General features: G+C 38.0%; 1 long non-coding RNA gene across 2 annotated transcripts in view; it reads left to right on the forward strand.

The window, feature by feature from the left end:
- LOC113459545 (uncharacterized) overlaps window positions 1-16,280 on the forward strand; it is a 49,258-nt gene that overhangs the window by 13,103 nt on the left and 19,875 nt on the right. For both annotated transcript variants that reach the window (XR_003380887.2, XR_003380886.2), the window contains exon 3: window positions 2,234-2,432. This is a non-coding gene — a long non-coding RNA (uncharacterized LOC113459545). The remainder of the gene's footprint in view (window positions 1-2,233; window positions 2,433-16,280) is intronic.

Below are 16,280 nucleotides of genomic sequence, written 5' to 3' on the forward strand. Positions count from 1 at the left end.
CTGAAATCCCAATTCCTTTCTAATAGTCTTATCTATATGGAGAGCTGCTGGAGTCAGAGAGGGATACGAAGAAATGATCATTAATCAGAACAGAAAATTTCAGCGTTTTCCTTCGGCAACACTCTAGGGATATGTTCCAGGGCTTATTAGGAGTATGAAAAACATCTCCCAATTTTATTTCAATTTTTCTAGAAATGAACTAGAAAAAATGCATAAGAATGTCACTTTATTTTCTATGTGCTTCTCTCTTCTATGTCAATTTAATTCCTATTTATTCCCCACTGCAGATGATCTTGAATCAAAGTACACCTCATCTGTTGCTCTTGAGGTTACTGCTTCATAGTTATTGTATAAGGCTGATATAAACCAAGATGTTATAGATTATATTATCTGGGGAGAAAAAAATGTAGTAGGTTGTTTTAGAGAATATTTGAATATAATAAACAAATCTTGCTAAAAAATTCTAATGACTAAATTCCCAGAATGAAAAACTGGGATCCTATGTCACTTTATGGTTAAACAGATTCCAGATTATTTTTTGATAACTACTGTGTATTTTGTTCAGATATCACAGTTTAACAAAATTGAAAAACACAACATTTTCATCTGGCACCAGATGTTCACTGCTTCTAAAAAATCTCATTTATTCTGCTTATGCAAAAGCCTGTCTCATAAAATATGTATGTCCTTTCAATGTTAACTTGATGTGTACAGTCTCCAGTGAAGGCTTCAAACCAGTTCTGAGTGTTCCTGTGTGCTGGACAGGTTGCTTTCCCAGTAAGGATGGTCACTTGAGAAGGGAATAAGTGACTACAGGACTTTCACAGTGAAATACATCACTAAGCTGAACAGCAGGAGAAAATATAGCTAAGGCAAATGCTTCAGCAGAAGGAACTCCAATTATACTCTCCCAAAGTGATTTTAGAGGTGACCTAAACCATAACTTACAAATAAAATTGGGAGTTTACACAGAATAGCTACTCATTTAATAAAATAAAAGTCTCTCCATTGCTATCAGAAAAAACAAAGCTCTCTGGAGGAACATGACCCTCGGGGAACAAGAGCTCCAGATACAGTAATAGAGCAATCCCTCATTACATCAGCTGAGGACTTGATTCCTGAGTTCTCATGGTGTTTTAGATATTGAGAATCACTTAATTCCATCACAATGGCTCAGCCTTTCCTGTGGGCAGAATGTTACAGCTGAGATGCACAGCTGGTAGATCAAGAAAAGAGAATCATGCCAGTCATGGCATTATATGCCAGTCATGTTGTGGGTGACCAGTGTGCCTCAACAATTTCTTTTGCCAAGTGCTGGGTTTTCCCTGACAACTGTGCCCTCACACAGAAATAGTATTATAGCACATCATATATTTCTCAAGTGAACATGAGATTCCTCTGACCCTAGAAAACATTTCACAAATGTTGCCACACAGCCATAAACTATACTTTGGACTTGATCTGCTTGTAAGAGAAAAAGGATTTTTTTATATCCAGAAGTTTATTAAAAGCACTTTGCTTCCTCTCTGGTAGGTCAACTCTGACCCTCCCCTTTACAGGGAGAGGCAGTGTTACCAACTCTCCAAGTCTTTCAGCCACAGAGTTACTCTATGTGTTATGTTGATGGCAGGTGGAAGAGGAATTTTTCTTCTCAGGTAGCAATTTGCTTCTAATTATGAAACATCTTTTTGGATAATTTGATTTCTTTCAGTTTGTCTAGGTTTGCAAACTAATTTCCTTCAGATTTCCAGCACTTTTTGTTACATAGGCAATAAATCATAAAAACTGTTAATTTAATGGGGCTTTGAAGTAAACAACTAATTACAAGGGTGACACATTCTGCAGAGATAGAATTTGGGACAGACTTTGTGTGAATGTAGAGCTAGAATTTATATTAGGATTTATCTAAGGTAAATTTTCATTGCATGATTACCCATTTTTATAGAATCATAGAACGTGCTGAGCTGGAAAGGACCCATCAGTATCATTGAGTCCAATTCAGCATCGTGATGCAAAAGCCTGACCTTGCCTATAATTATATCAGTGAAATTTAACCCAAGATAAATTATTCAGTGTTCTGTGGTCTTCCAATATCCAACTGTTTCAAGGCTTGGAATTGCCCATCCCACTATTCACACAGTTTTTTTGCAGCTTTAGCAGCAGGCTGGTTTTAAACACCCTTTCCTTACCTGGAATTTATTCCATTTAAGCTCCTCCATTTCACACTCTCCAGGTCACCTCACCTAAATGATACTGGATGCCATAACATCACCATAACAGTGATCCCAAAGGATTTAATCAGATTACAGAAAAGAAATATGAATTGGGGAACGACATCAGATGGAGGACCAGTATGGAGGTATCAGACAGCGCTGAGAAACAGGACCTGCTGGGTTGCTGGCCAGAGTTGGGCACATGTGAAAAGTTTTAAGGTGAGCTTAACTACAGCATCTGCCAGACATACATTCTGTTTTGTACAGCAAAAGAGATTAATTTTCTTGTTATCTATTCTCCTAATTATTCCAGTTCATTCAGCAAACCCCACATTTAAGGATCTCTTGGAGATTAATAAGAGTGTGCTCTGTGAAATACTAGCTCTGGCCTGGGGGTACCATAGCTATATTACCATCAAGTTCCACCAGGGCTCGTTATTTTCTTAACAGTCCAATTTATTCTGGGCACAGCACAACTCTGCTTTTACTCCTGCTTTTAGCTCCATGACTAACTTGGCTGTCTTTCAGCATTACTGGACAGCAAAGTGCAAACAGACCTTAAGCTCTTTCCTCATTCTGCTGCCTTGCTAATAAGATGTGTGAGCAGAGAAATCCACATTTTCCTTCTCTCACAACTCCTCCTTCACTGCAGAAAAATGATTCTATGGGTTTCTCTTAATGTGTCTCCACCTTCTCCACTTCCCTTCATCTGCTGAACTCTGCATTGTGCTCACTCTGTGTGCAGAGCAGACCATCACAGCTTGAGAAACATCACAGATCATTCCTGGGCACAGAATAAGGAAGCCATAATGAGGCAGGATGGAATGAATGCAATAGGTGGAAATGCTTCAGGCGGACAGATATCAAAGAATAATTTAACTGCTCCAAATTACCTCCATTTGTAGCCAATTCCATTGCACTGAACATACTGGGCCCATTAGGAAACAGGTGTCATTAGACTAGAATTTAGCCTTTGTCAATACTGCTTCATTAAGGCAATGCATCACCTTTTGCCTTGACTACCTGTATTTTATATGAATACCTTTCTTCATCACAGAATTCTGTTCTAATTCTTGCATGGTCAACAAGACTACTGTTGACAGACCTCAAATCTCCTTGGCACCTCATTCAGAACCCTTGGACATGGTTTTGTAATCAGCTGAGGTGGAAGCCAGCTCTAACTAAATAAAAGATTAGCTGTTGGCAATTGTCCCTCTAATTTGAAATCTCTTGCTAAATTTCAGTCAGTTGTGCTTTTGTTTTGCTGAGCCTTTCAGCCCTGTTGCTACAATTCTCAGATTATGAGGCAGAGAGAATTTCTTTTGATCTGTTGTGCAAAAGTTAATCTTGAAATTAAAAAAAAAGCAAAAAACAAAAGACAAAAATGGAGTTTTCTTTCTTTTTTTTTTTTTTTCTGGAGCATGGAGAAAACATCTCATAAATATTTTAATTTGTGTCTTCACATGTCAGCAAATTTAGCAGTAGGAAATTTCTCCTCACATGACTGCAGCAATGCAAGGCACCAGCTATGCAAACTCAAAGTCTTGTTTAGATAATTGGCAAAAAGGAGTAGTTACAGAAGCCCCAGCAAATACTTCTTCACTGAAAAGTCAAGAATAACCCAGTTTAAATTCCATATACTTTCTTTCAGAGGGCATCTTCTGAGCTGTTGGCCTCTCAGCGCTCTGTTCAGTTCAGAGGAAAAATGGAGGCAAATACACAAAATGCAGTAGCACTGCAGATGTCAGGGTGATGGCCGCACAATCTCTAGCAATTGTTACCAGAGCTGAGCTCATCTTCAGTCAAATCACAATACCAGCCAGTGTGTGCATCTCTCAGTGTCCCTGCTACCCTGACTGCAGCTTAAATGCATGGCCTTACACCACCTTTTCCACGAGCTAAGCAAACACTTTTCATCTGGCAGCAGGCTCAATATAATGATGTCTGCAGGTCCTGTGACTGCAGAGGTAGCTTGCTGCACCCTCTCACTCACTCCATGGTCACTTGTCTGTATCAAATGGCTTATCTGCACAGTAAATATTTTCAGGAGCAGTGGTTTCTCATTGACTTTCTGCATGAACACCTTTGTAAAGATTGTCTATATATTTGATCTAATTTAAAATTAAATCAGGTTACAGCAATATGGATTGTATTGTATGAATTGTACCAGATCAGCCTAATTTTTAAAAAGGTACTCCTAGCTTAAAAACATTGAAACATAGATTCAGAAACCATTCTTCTTAAAATTCTGCTCAGAAGATGACTGTCATCACTGGTCACCTTCCACTGCTCATCTGTAAAATAAAGGTACATGTTATGTTAGTGAGAAAACTCATACTTTAAAAAATAGCAACTAATTTTTTTTATTAACATAAGTCATGCTAGTAAGAAAAACCTATTCTCCTTATAATAAACTTATTACAAGAACTTTTCTATATCGAAAAAATCGAACAGAGAAATCACACCTTGTTTGCCAATAAGGCTCATACCATAATAAGGATTTTTCTTGTGAGTCTAGTTTGAAAATGAACAGCATGATGTTCCCATGGAACTCTTTTTGCAGAGGAAACATGAAAATACTGTACCTCCCTCATATCATCCTACATAATGTATATATCAGTTTATGTCCTTCTTTTAAGTGACATGAGAGTTTTTGAAGTATAGTCAGCACAGCAATGGGTACAGAGATGTTTGTGCACACTCCTGCCTTGCAGCTGTGAATTACAGGTAAGTGGCTTTTGCTATGATGGACCATTTACAGCTGTTCCTTGTGGTATTAGTAGTTGAGGCTGGATTCCCTACAGAAACCATGATAAACAACAACAAGAAGAAGTCTCAGTAGGACCATCAATGTAATATTTAGGTGAGAGGGAGACTTGAGTGGTGCCATATCCTGGCATATTTTCCAATAGCAAATATTAGGCACAAGAAAATCATTTAATCAAACTGTTTCTGAAGATTAAAAGTTGCTCAAACAGACAAGGGAGGAGTAGAAAACACATGCAAAGACTCAGACTGTTCTTTCTTCATGCCATGCCTCATGATCTGTCCTATGCCCTCAGTGAATCCTTCTTTTCTGGGAGAGGTTTGTGAGTTGTAACAATAAAGTCCTTGGGACTTTGGCACTGTAATTTGCTGCTTGACAGTCACAGGCTTATTATAAAATAAGCTTCTACAAGGTCTCTATGCCTCTACACAACAGGCAGTGAAAGAAAGAGGAGAAGAAATTATGTATGAAACTTAGGAGAAAAAAATTATTTTTCCTTTAAATCATCAGTAAAATAGGTTTTGATGCTGCTCCAGCTAAAATCCGTGGGAGTTTTGTCACTAATATCAACAGGGGCAGAATCAAGCACAGTTTGTTATGGAGATTATTATGCAAAAACAAGAGATGTGAGCAGCAAAACAACTCTATAATCCCTTATGAAAAATCCTTTCCTGTCTCTTGAATGCACTGGCTACTGTTGCCACTTTCCTGCATGAAAAAGAGAAGGGCTAAACATCAGAAAGATGATATTGTTTGTAATCTCTAAAGGATATCATCTGCTTTCAGTAAGACAGATTTGACTGCTCTCCTCAGTTAAGGAAGCTGGATGGTCCCAGAAAGGCTTTGCCTGCAATTATGCTCTTGGCTAAGACAAAGGTAAAACAGCTGAATGCCAAGGCAGATAAACTGTTTCAAAGGGCTGGAGACAAGATCTTCAGGCTCTCACTCACATAGGCAAGTCTGGGGAAGGACTTTATTCATGCTTAAAACGGAAGGATTAGGCTGTAAAAGAATGAAACTACTCCCAGGGGTCAGCAATTGTTTTCCAGTGTTTTTAAGTTAATAATTAAAAAGAAAATTGAGTCCTATTCATTGAATGGCACAGCCAACTTCAAGTCAGTCAGAGTCAGGGGATGTTAGAACCCTTATGATATTTGTCCTTTACAGCAAGGGATTAATAACCTGGAAATAGATGAGCTCTTATAAAACCATTCATGAAATCTGGCCTGTATTATTACACTCATGCTACAGGAAGGGAAAGGAAGGCACAGAGATATAAACAAGGTTTTCAACATTAAGCAATAGGGGATTGACTCTGTTACAGTACCATGGATACCAGAGCATATCTCTGAACATCCAGTCAATCATGTATGAGCAAGAATTGGATGCAGCACACCCTGCTCATTATACATACTTTTGACATATCCAGTGCTCTGAAAGAAAAATCCCAGAGCTAGAGGAAACAAAAGTTGACAAAGTATTTCATTTCAGGAGGAAGGGAAGCTTGGGTTTGTGTATATGTGTACTTCCAAAGGAGTCATCATTATTGTACAGATGAACATGTCATCTTCTTCCTCACAAAGAAAGCCATGAGAACCCTTGAGTTTGATGTGCACCCCTCAAAGTGAGGGTCTTGCACTGATGCCAGTGGAAAGGTTGCTCTGCAATGAGCACACAATACCAAAATAAAGGAAATCATTGTTCAGCTATGAGAGCAGATTTTTGCCATCAGTGTTTTAATCAAGTTGCAAGTGAAGATATATGTCTTATGGCTTTGGCTGTTTCCCATGTCTGTGGCAGATGTTCTGTACAGATTTACAGGGCACTTTGCCATTGCTCTGTCCATTTCTCGCATTTTATATTTCTGTATATAATCTTGATTTCAGTAAAACTTCTGCTGTCTGTATATGATGCTTCTTGCATTCTCAGAAAGAAAATAATAAACTGCAATTTCAAACCAAAAGACAGAGAACAAACAGGAAGATAAATGCTTGCAAGGAAAATAGACCCAACTTTAAAAGGAAAGAAAGAATAATTATAAATGCTCATGTTTGGAAATCAGTAAAACATTCTCTACATTTCTCAATTTTATACAATAATGAAATAAATCTAAGATCAGAAAGCTCTGTAAAACATATGAGAACAAGTACCTAATGTGGAGGAATCCTTGTTACCATTAGTCTTAAAATGGCTATTTTCCCACCATTTTGCAGAAACAGGACATTATTTTAAATTAGGTCTTCCGGACCTAATTAATGGACTTCTTTTTTTTTTTCCTTATCACAATGATTATACAGCCCTTTTGAGTTGTTTGTAAATCAAAGAAAAGTGTCTAAGTGTCAGTTAAATCCATTACTTTGTTTTCCAGGTTGAAAGTTGGTGTTTATTGTTCTTCCACCCTCAGGGCTTTCATCTCTAGGGTGTCCCAGTGCTCCACAGTTCCTTCATACTGGGAACAAACATTACAAATATTTTCATTAATGCTACTAGTTATTAACAGTAAGCCACTGATGCTGATGTTAATGATAATCACTATTATTATTTCTACTCATTATTTTTAAAAACTGCAACCTGATATTCCTAGTCTTATTATCTCCACATATGAAAGAGCAGATACTGAATATTTACAATGCTCCACCTCACAAAAGTCCATAAAAAATCGAATGAGTCTAAGGCACAATGGTAATCTCTTTCTTGATTTCCACAGTGTTGACATCTTAAGAGTAATGCAAGTTCTGTGGTCAACTGAGATTTTAAAAGTTAACATACAAGTGCAGGCCAAGATTTCCAATGCTATACATTGTAAGTTTTTCTCACCACATTCACCTAGAGAAAAACACTTTTTTAAATTTTAAATTTCCAATTTTAATGTTATTTTATCAGTTAATTCCCTGAGTTTCTTCCATACCAGAAATTCATTATTTCTACTATTTCCAAGATGGTAATTAGGAGTGAAGGCTAAGCCTTTCCTTTGGGTTTGAATTCAGCATAAATAAGAATATTTTCCTCCCAAAAAATAAAAAGAAAAAACAAGCAAAACCAGAGAAAAGCAAACAGCAGGATGACTCATCTTGCTGAGGATAAATGTTCTCCTGCTAGAAATACTGTGTGGGTGGATGTGATCTGCTGTAGTGGGTCTGTGGTGCATTGAATAAAAAACCAGTCAAACAAAAACTCCTCACTTTTGGCTCCTGATTCACAATGCTATAATAAAAGATACAGCAGTAGTCATGTAGCACAATGAAAGAAAACAAAGTCAAGACTATGGAAAATTTTGGAAAAAAATGGATTAATAAAGTGGCCCATGACTGGTGTTTTTCACAGAGCAGCAACCATGACTTTCCATGACCCCTCCTGAGGCCTGGCACTGACAATACAGAGAATAAAATCTAGATAGGCACAACCTGTTCACAAAGAAACTTTTAGTTTAAGAGAAACTTTTAGTCTTAAGGAGAAAAATAGAAGACTGACAATAAGATACAAAACATCAGTTAAACTGAACTTTAACTAATGTTGCTCTAAATGAGCAGTAAGTTATTGTTCATTCAGCTTCTCTCAGACATCAATATGTCAAGGAGACTTTCAAAATTTCTAAATTTCTAAAGCAATGTCTTGGGGATATGAAAGATTCTCTCCACTTCTGATCTTTCAAGGGAAGGAGTCTTGTGGAGAAGGTAGGGAAAGAATCAGCTATATAAGTGTCCTGGTTCAGAGCAAATTTGGGAGAGAATTTCCAAAGGGGCTCTGGTAGGAAAGCAGATCAAATCAGCCCCTCCCCCCCAACTGGTCTGGGAGAAACTATCTCCTTGGAGTAAAGTGGAAAAAACTGTTTATTAAACAATAAAACCCCTTGCCACTCCAAAAGAGATGACAAACTCAGAAAAGTCCCCTCCCTGGGTTGCAGCTCACCTCACTCAGTCTCTGATCAGTCCCTCCAGTGCTGGAAATGCCGCGGCCCAGGCCCGGCCTGGTGGGCCCCAGGTGTGAGCTGCCGGTGCTCCCCTGGTGTTCAGTCCAGAGCAGGTTTGAACTGATCCAAAGAAAAGGGGAAAAATCCCACAGTCCAGGGAACTTCTTTGCCTCAGCTAGCTAAACTAACTAAAAGCAAAAGAGAGCTCTGTCCTGCTGTCTGTCCGTCCGCAGACAACACAGTCAGGAGCAGGACTGCGGAGGAGTGAGTGCCGTGTATGAAAACAAACTGCTTCTTCTCTCCCCCCTTCGCTCTCTGGGACAAGTCCTAAAGGTGCAACACTTATCATCCAGCATAAACAGAACGAGACGACTGGAGATAAAAGCATCATACAGCCAACCCAGGACAATAAGCAGCCATGAAAGCAAGGTGAAGAATTGCTTAATGCTGCTCCAGTGCTTGAAATGGAAAAGGTAATCCAAACTTTTTCCCTTTCAGCTGTATTGTTTGCACTTGCTGTTACAAACTGCCAATCATGAATGAGTTGGGGTTTTATTATTCCATGGAAATAATGGACAGTGGAAGGATTATCTATCTTAAAATAACTCTTTTTATCATTCAAGATCATCAGCTCCAATAAGAATGAAATAATCTGTCTGATTGTCAAATTCTGCCACCTTCCATGCTGCCTCTCTTTATCAGAAGCTTTTCTTACCCCATAAAAACCTCTTTAAATCTAGCAAACAACAACTGTTAAATATTTTATGGGGTTTCCATAATAAAAAATATTCTTCATCTGCCTTAAAATTGTTTTTTAAGGGCTCATAATCAATCAGACTCAGGTAGCTCTGAGCTCAGAGACTGCCATCAATGGCAGAACACCTTATATATGTACTGAGTTTCATAATAGACCTCTAAATAGATTTAAAAATGCATTAAGTTGTTTAAATATTCACACCTGTCCCCTACAAACAAGATTCAATATATTTAATTTGAAGGGATAGTGAAATTTATAAACTCCACCCCAACCTCAAGCAACAGGCCATTACCATGTCCTCCCAAAGTAATGTTTGCAGCTCCATGCTATGATTCTGCAAGATGTATTAGCCAGATGTAAGTTAATTATTGGCTTGGAGAAAATTTATTATGTGCTATAAAGCTTTGCATGAATTGTTGCTTGGAGAAGTGAAAAATGAAAGAAAAAAGAAAGAGATAGAATAAGCAAAATGTTCAGCCTTGGGCATTGAATTTACATTTATGAGATTCTCTACGATTTACTGCTCTGGCTTGTTTTCCTAGAAATGCCTTGGGTTTGTTTCAGATAAAATACACTATAAGGCTTACAACATTAATTTGTTTAAGGTCCCCCTTGCTCTGTGAGTATTCAAGTACAAAAGTGAGTGCCCCACAGCAAAACTCAAGTCATAGAGGCTTAGATACATCCCAAGGCAGCTAGAAAACCCATATGTGTACAATCCCTTATCCATCCTCATTCATCAAAATCTGCCCTAAGTCCCCATCAAAACCAGAACTGCCTGGTTTTCTCACAGTATCTTGATTTCTAGTCAGGCTCCATCATGCCCTTGCAAGAATGAGGAAGCCCTGGCACTTTCAGCCCTGGAAACTCTACTGGAGAGCCCACATGGTTTCCTGGGTGGTGGCTCAGGGGCAGAAAGTTCTGGGTAACGTGTATCGTTTACTCCTGGTTTTTGAGCACCTCTGGTGTCAGTAATTGGGTGTTAGTAAGACTGCTTATAAATCTGAAGTAAAGGTAATGAATCAGTAGCTGACTGAGACTGAGATCTCCTGCCTGCCAACACAACAGTCCTTCCAATATTTCACCACTTCAATATTCCCTGGAAATTAGGATCTGCTGGTGAGTGTTGGCTCCTGCGGACCATATTAGTGTGATATGGGGGAATAATTCCACCATTCCTATGCTATAGCTTCAGAGGTCCTGTCTGCTTGGCTCAGTGCCAACTCGTGACCCATAAGAGGCAGAAATTTTTAATGTAATTTCCTGTCATCCATATGCTCTCTCTTCAGAATGAGAAGAAATAGAACAGATTAACCAGTGATACGTGTAGAAAAGCTGAATAAATAAAATGAAAAAGGCTTTGTCAGAAAAAGTTACATAGATGTTCTAAGTTGACAGGAAAGCACTGACGTAGAGAATTACTGAAAAGCATTCTATAAACAAATATCAAAGAAACAAGAATTGTTCACATATTCATAATATTTTAAATTTTAAAGGCAGTGGAGATTTTTTTAAAGAGAGTAGAAACTCCAAATGGCAAATACAAAATATTAATCAGCAAAGATAAGCAATAATTTCCATAACATTCCCATCAACTTCACTGAGTTACACTTTTGGTACAATTTGTTTTTGACCAGCTCTCATAAATATATATGAAAACTGGGTTTAGAATCTTAAAAAAATATTTTTATAAGCAGGAAAAAAAGGTGTTTTATTCAAGTGAATGGAGAGGGACAAGCTAGTTTTAGAAACCAGCACGTGAGCACAGAGAAATGAAATGGGAAGCACTTTGAAAAAGGATGACAGAGATTATTAGAAGTTGGATAACTCTCTTCTGAGACTGCTATTTTAAAAAGACCTTAAAGTGACAAAGCACTACTGATAGTCCCAAAAGAATTTTTCCTGTGAGTAGTACTTATAAACAGCGAACTGATGTTGCTAGAGTAAAATCATAAGGAGAACAATTTTGAAAGTGGTATCATGGGAACTATATACGTAAATCCTGTTGTTTGCTTATAGGATTTGTGAACAGAAGTCCCCATGCACTGCATTACAGATGGAGCTCTGAGAGGGTTAAAACGGGCCAAATTTTTCTTTATTCAAACCTTTTTATTTTTATTGCTTTTCTTCCTTGTCAGTATTCTAGAGGACACCATCTTCACAGCTAGAGGGAGCTGGATTTTAACAGGATCCCTGTCAGCTGCAGTTTGTAGATTGCAGGATCAGTGTTTTTCTGGAGCTCTGTTGATTCAATAAAGAAAAACAGAAGGATCCATGGCTATCAATTACCAAGTTAAAAAGGATAACCCAAAACAAGGTGAAACCAGCATGAGAAAAGGAATTTATTTGGAACTCCACCTGAGTCCTTGGTGGAGCAAAGCTGTCCTCCCTCCTCTGGAGCCCAATGACAGAAGAAGGAAGGAAGGGATGTGAAAAGCGTTCCTTCCAACAAATGCCCCAGCACCAAGAGGGTGCAGATGGGTAGGGATGGCTTCAGCCACACCTGATTACAAAATTATGCCTGTCCACAGCCTTGCAAAAAAATACAAATGCTTGGGTAGTTATTTAGCAATACTTCAGGGGCGTATCCGGTTTTAAAGAAAATATAACACATCTATTATTAGCCTGAGTGCTTAAAACATTTGAAAAATGTTTTATAAATCAAGAGTTGGGGGAGAAGGTAGTCAACATACTATTTACTCTCTCAAAATGAGTTTAAGAGACCCCTACAGTTCCATGCTGGCCTTTCCCAAAAAGATGACCTCAAGAGCATTCAAATGGAAAATAATCACCTTAAAAATAAATACTCTGACAGAGAAAAAGGAGAGGTTTCTTGATGGGGTGAAATATATAAAACTCCCAGCTCATATTACAGAAATAAATGTCTGCAGAGAGTTAGAAAGAGAGGCAGCATATTTTTGTGACACCACATCCAGGAAATTGAACCACATTAGCTTGAAAGAGATGCTATATTCTAAGCAGAAAGAGCCCTGTATATTTTAAAATATAAGGCAATCTAAACATCATAAACTCCTTTGAAATGTAATTTAATATTTCTTCAGTAATTCCAGGGGAAATAAAAGATTTATTTAAATTCTCTTTCTAGATACTATCTAGCTGTTTCCACCATAGTTACTTAAAGGGGAAAGAGGAAGAAATAAGGCTGGAATGCTTCTGAGCAGTTTTTATTCTTGAATGCAGCCCAGCCTTTGGGCGATTTGCCCTTGCTCTTGTCCTCATGTATTTATTTCCATGAAAGAAAAACATCATTGCTCCAAACCAGAAACATCTTTTGTCAACTTAGCATCTCTATAAAGGACTGTTTCACAAGGCATCAGGTTGACAAAGGATCCCACACAGCAAAAACCAATCAAGGCTACGAAATGCAGCAGAAGCAGATAAGTTGTTTTAATTGCATGGGGTTAAATGCTAATGCTCTATCTTCATTATTGTCTTTTCATGTATATATACATATATAAATATGTATACATATTTCAGGAAGCTTTTTATGTTAGACCCACAGCTTGAAAGGGGCGTTGAGTGTGTTTGGCAGATTCTTCATCTGCATAGTGTCATCTATTTAATTAGTCGTATTTGAAGGATGATTTTTGGTTTTAGTCTGTTTTTATTGACTGTATTTTCAAATAATTATCACGGGTGCATTTCTAAAGTTTTTATAGAAATGCATCAAGCATATAAATAATAGATCTTTCACTTGATTCCAAACAGTAACACATTACCCACCAGGGTCTTGTCTTTTTTAGAACTCATGAGAAAGCTGATAGGAAACTAACTTTCCAGAAAGCTATGAAAGTACAGATGCACAAGTGAGCAGCGCTCTGATGTGGTTCTACACAAGGATGCACTTCTAGGCTCTGACACAGACTCACAACCCCTTGCTATGCCATGGAGCCATCACAGCATTTCACTGCATAAAATAGCCAAAGAGGGAAAACAGTGAGAAAGAAACCAGAGTTTCAGAGCCAAGCTGTAGCTGCATTAATGTTTGCTAGCAATAGAAAATATGGAGAGCTGAAAACCTTTGAAGTAATTTCTAAATGGTGTCAAGACATTTAAAACTGGCCTGGAGACCTAATATTAGTCCAGTCAACAGCTTTCAAGATATCAAGATTCCACACTTACAAAATTATTGTGAATGAGTTACAAGAATAAACACTTGCAGAACAAAATTAAATTTTTAAATTATACATGTAAGATGGCCTCCTTTTATCTCAAGTTTGCAACTTCTACATAGCTTAAATATTGGGTGTCTGCATTCTCTTTTTTTCTCTATTATTTTGCTAGTACTACAAAGGAAAGGAAAATAAAAGATGAATAGAAACTCTAGAATGCATGATAAATATAATGATAAATATCATAATATTAATTCCAGTTTAGAAGCTACTGGTTTTGCTGTTATGAACAGCACTGACCTCGTACCTGACAAGACTATGTAGAGCCACAATACAAAAATTATTATAAAGCAGTCCATGAGCCTTGTTAGATATAATAGCTGAAACAAAATTGAAACCCACAAACATCTATTTGAAATTTACCCAAACATTTTTATCTTTGACATGATCACTGGCCATGTAATTAATAAAAGTTTTATTTTTTGATTTTGGATATTGCCTAGTGCCTTCCTGATCAGAAAACCATAATAACAGTCCTTTTCACACAATATTTTCACACATTATTTTTTTTTTTCAGTCTGGCAGATGATAGGAATCTGAAAGTGGAAAATATAAAGAAGTCAGTATGATCTGTCTTCAAAATAAGTTGTGTGTGTTTGTGTGATTCAAGCTATTTCCTGTGTTTCTGTAGCTGTTTGGCTCTCTACATCACTGTCTTGACATCTAGTGAAAAGAAACTCCTTTTTCAAATTTTATTTTGCACATTTACATTTGATTACACATTTGTATCTGGTATATATATCTATCACTTAAAGCTATGGTGGCACAGCTATAAGTACAGATCTATATTCTGCACATGCACAAGGAACCCAGGGCCATAGGTACAGACAAAAGCTCTCTGCTTTTAGGCCACTCATAGCTTTAAAAGAAAAGGAGTGGCAAATGCCAAGAAGTGTGTGCCATGGCTGCTTGACAACACCAGGGCCCAGCGTTCCATGATTTGCTGCCAATATCCTAGGGAGGCAAAGCTCCTCTTTCCACTCCCTGACTCAGCAAGTGCATATTACTTTCAGAAATAGGAGAGACAAGAGTCGGTAGGTCTGATGGAGCAAATATATAAATAGAAGAAAAGTCACCTTGAAAAAGTCAGTGGAAGAGCTCATGTTCTTATAGCAAAACAAGCTGCTGACAATTTGTTTTAAAATACATCATGCTTAAAGTATGGTCTTGTGGATAATGCTTCGCTACTTGAAATAAAAGTCAGTACAAGACAGTTTAAGGACAGCAGCCATTGTCAGCATGGGATGCAGGCAGTGTTACTGCACACAGAACTTAAAAGAAACAAGAGGCTTGTTTATGAAACCATTTTCTGAAAGACTTGCCATGGTGAACCATCACAGACGCAACTCTATCTGTTGCGGCTAAACAGAAGTATCTCCCACTTGAAATTTTCAAAAACAGTGCAAAAGTGACATATGATTTAGAGCTCAAATATTCTTATAAAAGAAAAAATCCAGACAAGAGGTCCACTCACAAAACAATCCTTATCTTTTGTGGTGAGGGGAAGGGTTCAGCAGATGAGTTGAGGGGGTATTCCCTTCCCTCAACAAACTGCCAAGCATAGGTAGCAGGTGATCCTCCATGACTTTTTATATCTACACTGTCAGAGAAGCACTCCTGAAGTCACTTTTACAAAACACCCCCTTTGTAGTCTTTCTTTTCTCCAAGGTGTTTAATCTGTTTACTTTGTCCCAAGCTGCAACATCATCTGCCATTACATTTGGGAAACTACTCCATGGTCTTATGGATCTCATCTTCAGGCCTCTAACCATTCGTACTATGGCAGTAGTGCAAACATTCAATAGTAAATTCCTATCAGATTTGAGATTAGGAAAGAAAACAGCTTATGGTTCTAACCATTTAATAATAATAGTGTTTACCTCAATAATCCCCTCACACAGCAACAGAAGATGGAGCCCTCAGAGAAAGTTTGTCTTCATTAAGCTCTCTGTAAATGTTCCAGCAATATACAAAATCACAGATACAGTCTTTCTATTTAATTTCACCTTGGAAAACAATTTAAGCATGCACAGATGCATTTACAGGTGGCTAAATATCCCTGGGCACAGGATGAGAATGTAGAATCTGAGCACACCTCAAAACCACCTGGATTTGAGCCACTCAGTGGTAGAGCTGCTTTATTGTGAAATGCAACCCTCACTCACACAGTGATGACTTCTTCCAGGTGCAGCATGTCTGAGCATGTCTCACACTTTTGCAGGTGACATTGCAGCCCAGCACCCTGTGCTCAAAATAGACAACCTGATGTACTGTGCCTGCTCCAGTTCATTCCTCTCTCACTTTGGGATTGAAGCCATTCCCAGGAGACAGATGATCTGTGAAGTCTAACACATTTGTAAAGTGTGGACTTCTCTCAGCAGAGCTTAGACTTGAATCATTAGATGCTATCAGCTGTCTTCTAGGACTGCTGCTGCATTTC

The sequence above is a fragment of the Zonotrichia albicollis genome, chromosome 3 (genome assembly GCF_047830755.1).
Source record: "Zonotrichia albicollis isolate bZonAlb1 chromosome 3, bZonAlb1.hap1, whole genome shotgun sequence".
Taxonomy (NCBI): domain Eukaryota; kingdom Metazoa; phylum Chordata; class Aves; order Passeriformes; family Passerellidae; genus Zonotrichia; species Zonotrichia albicollis.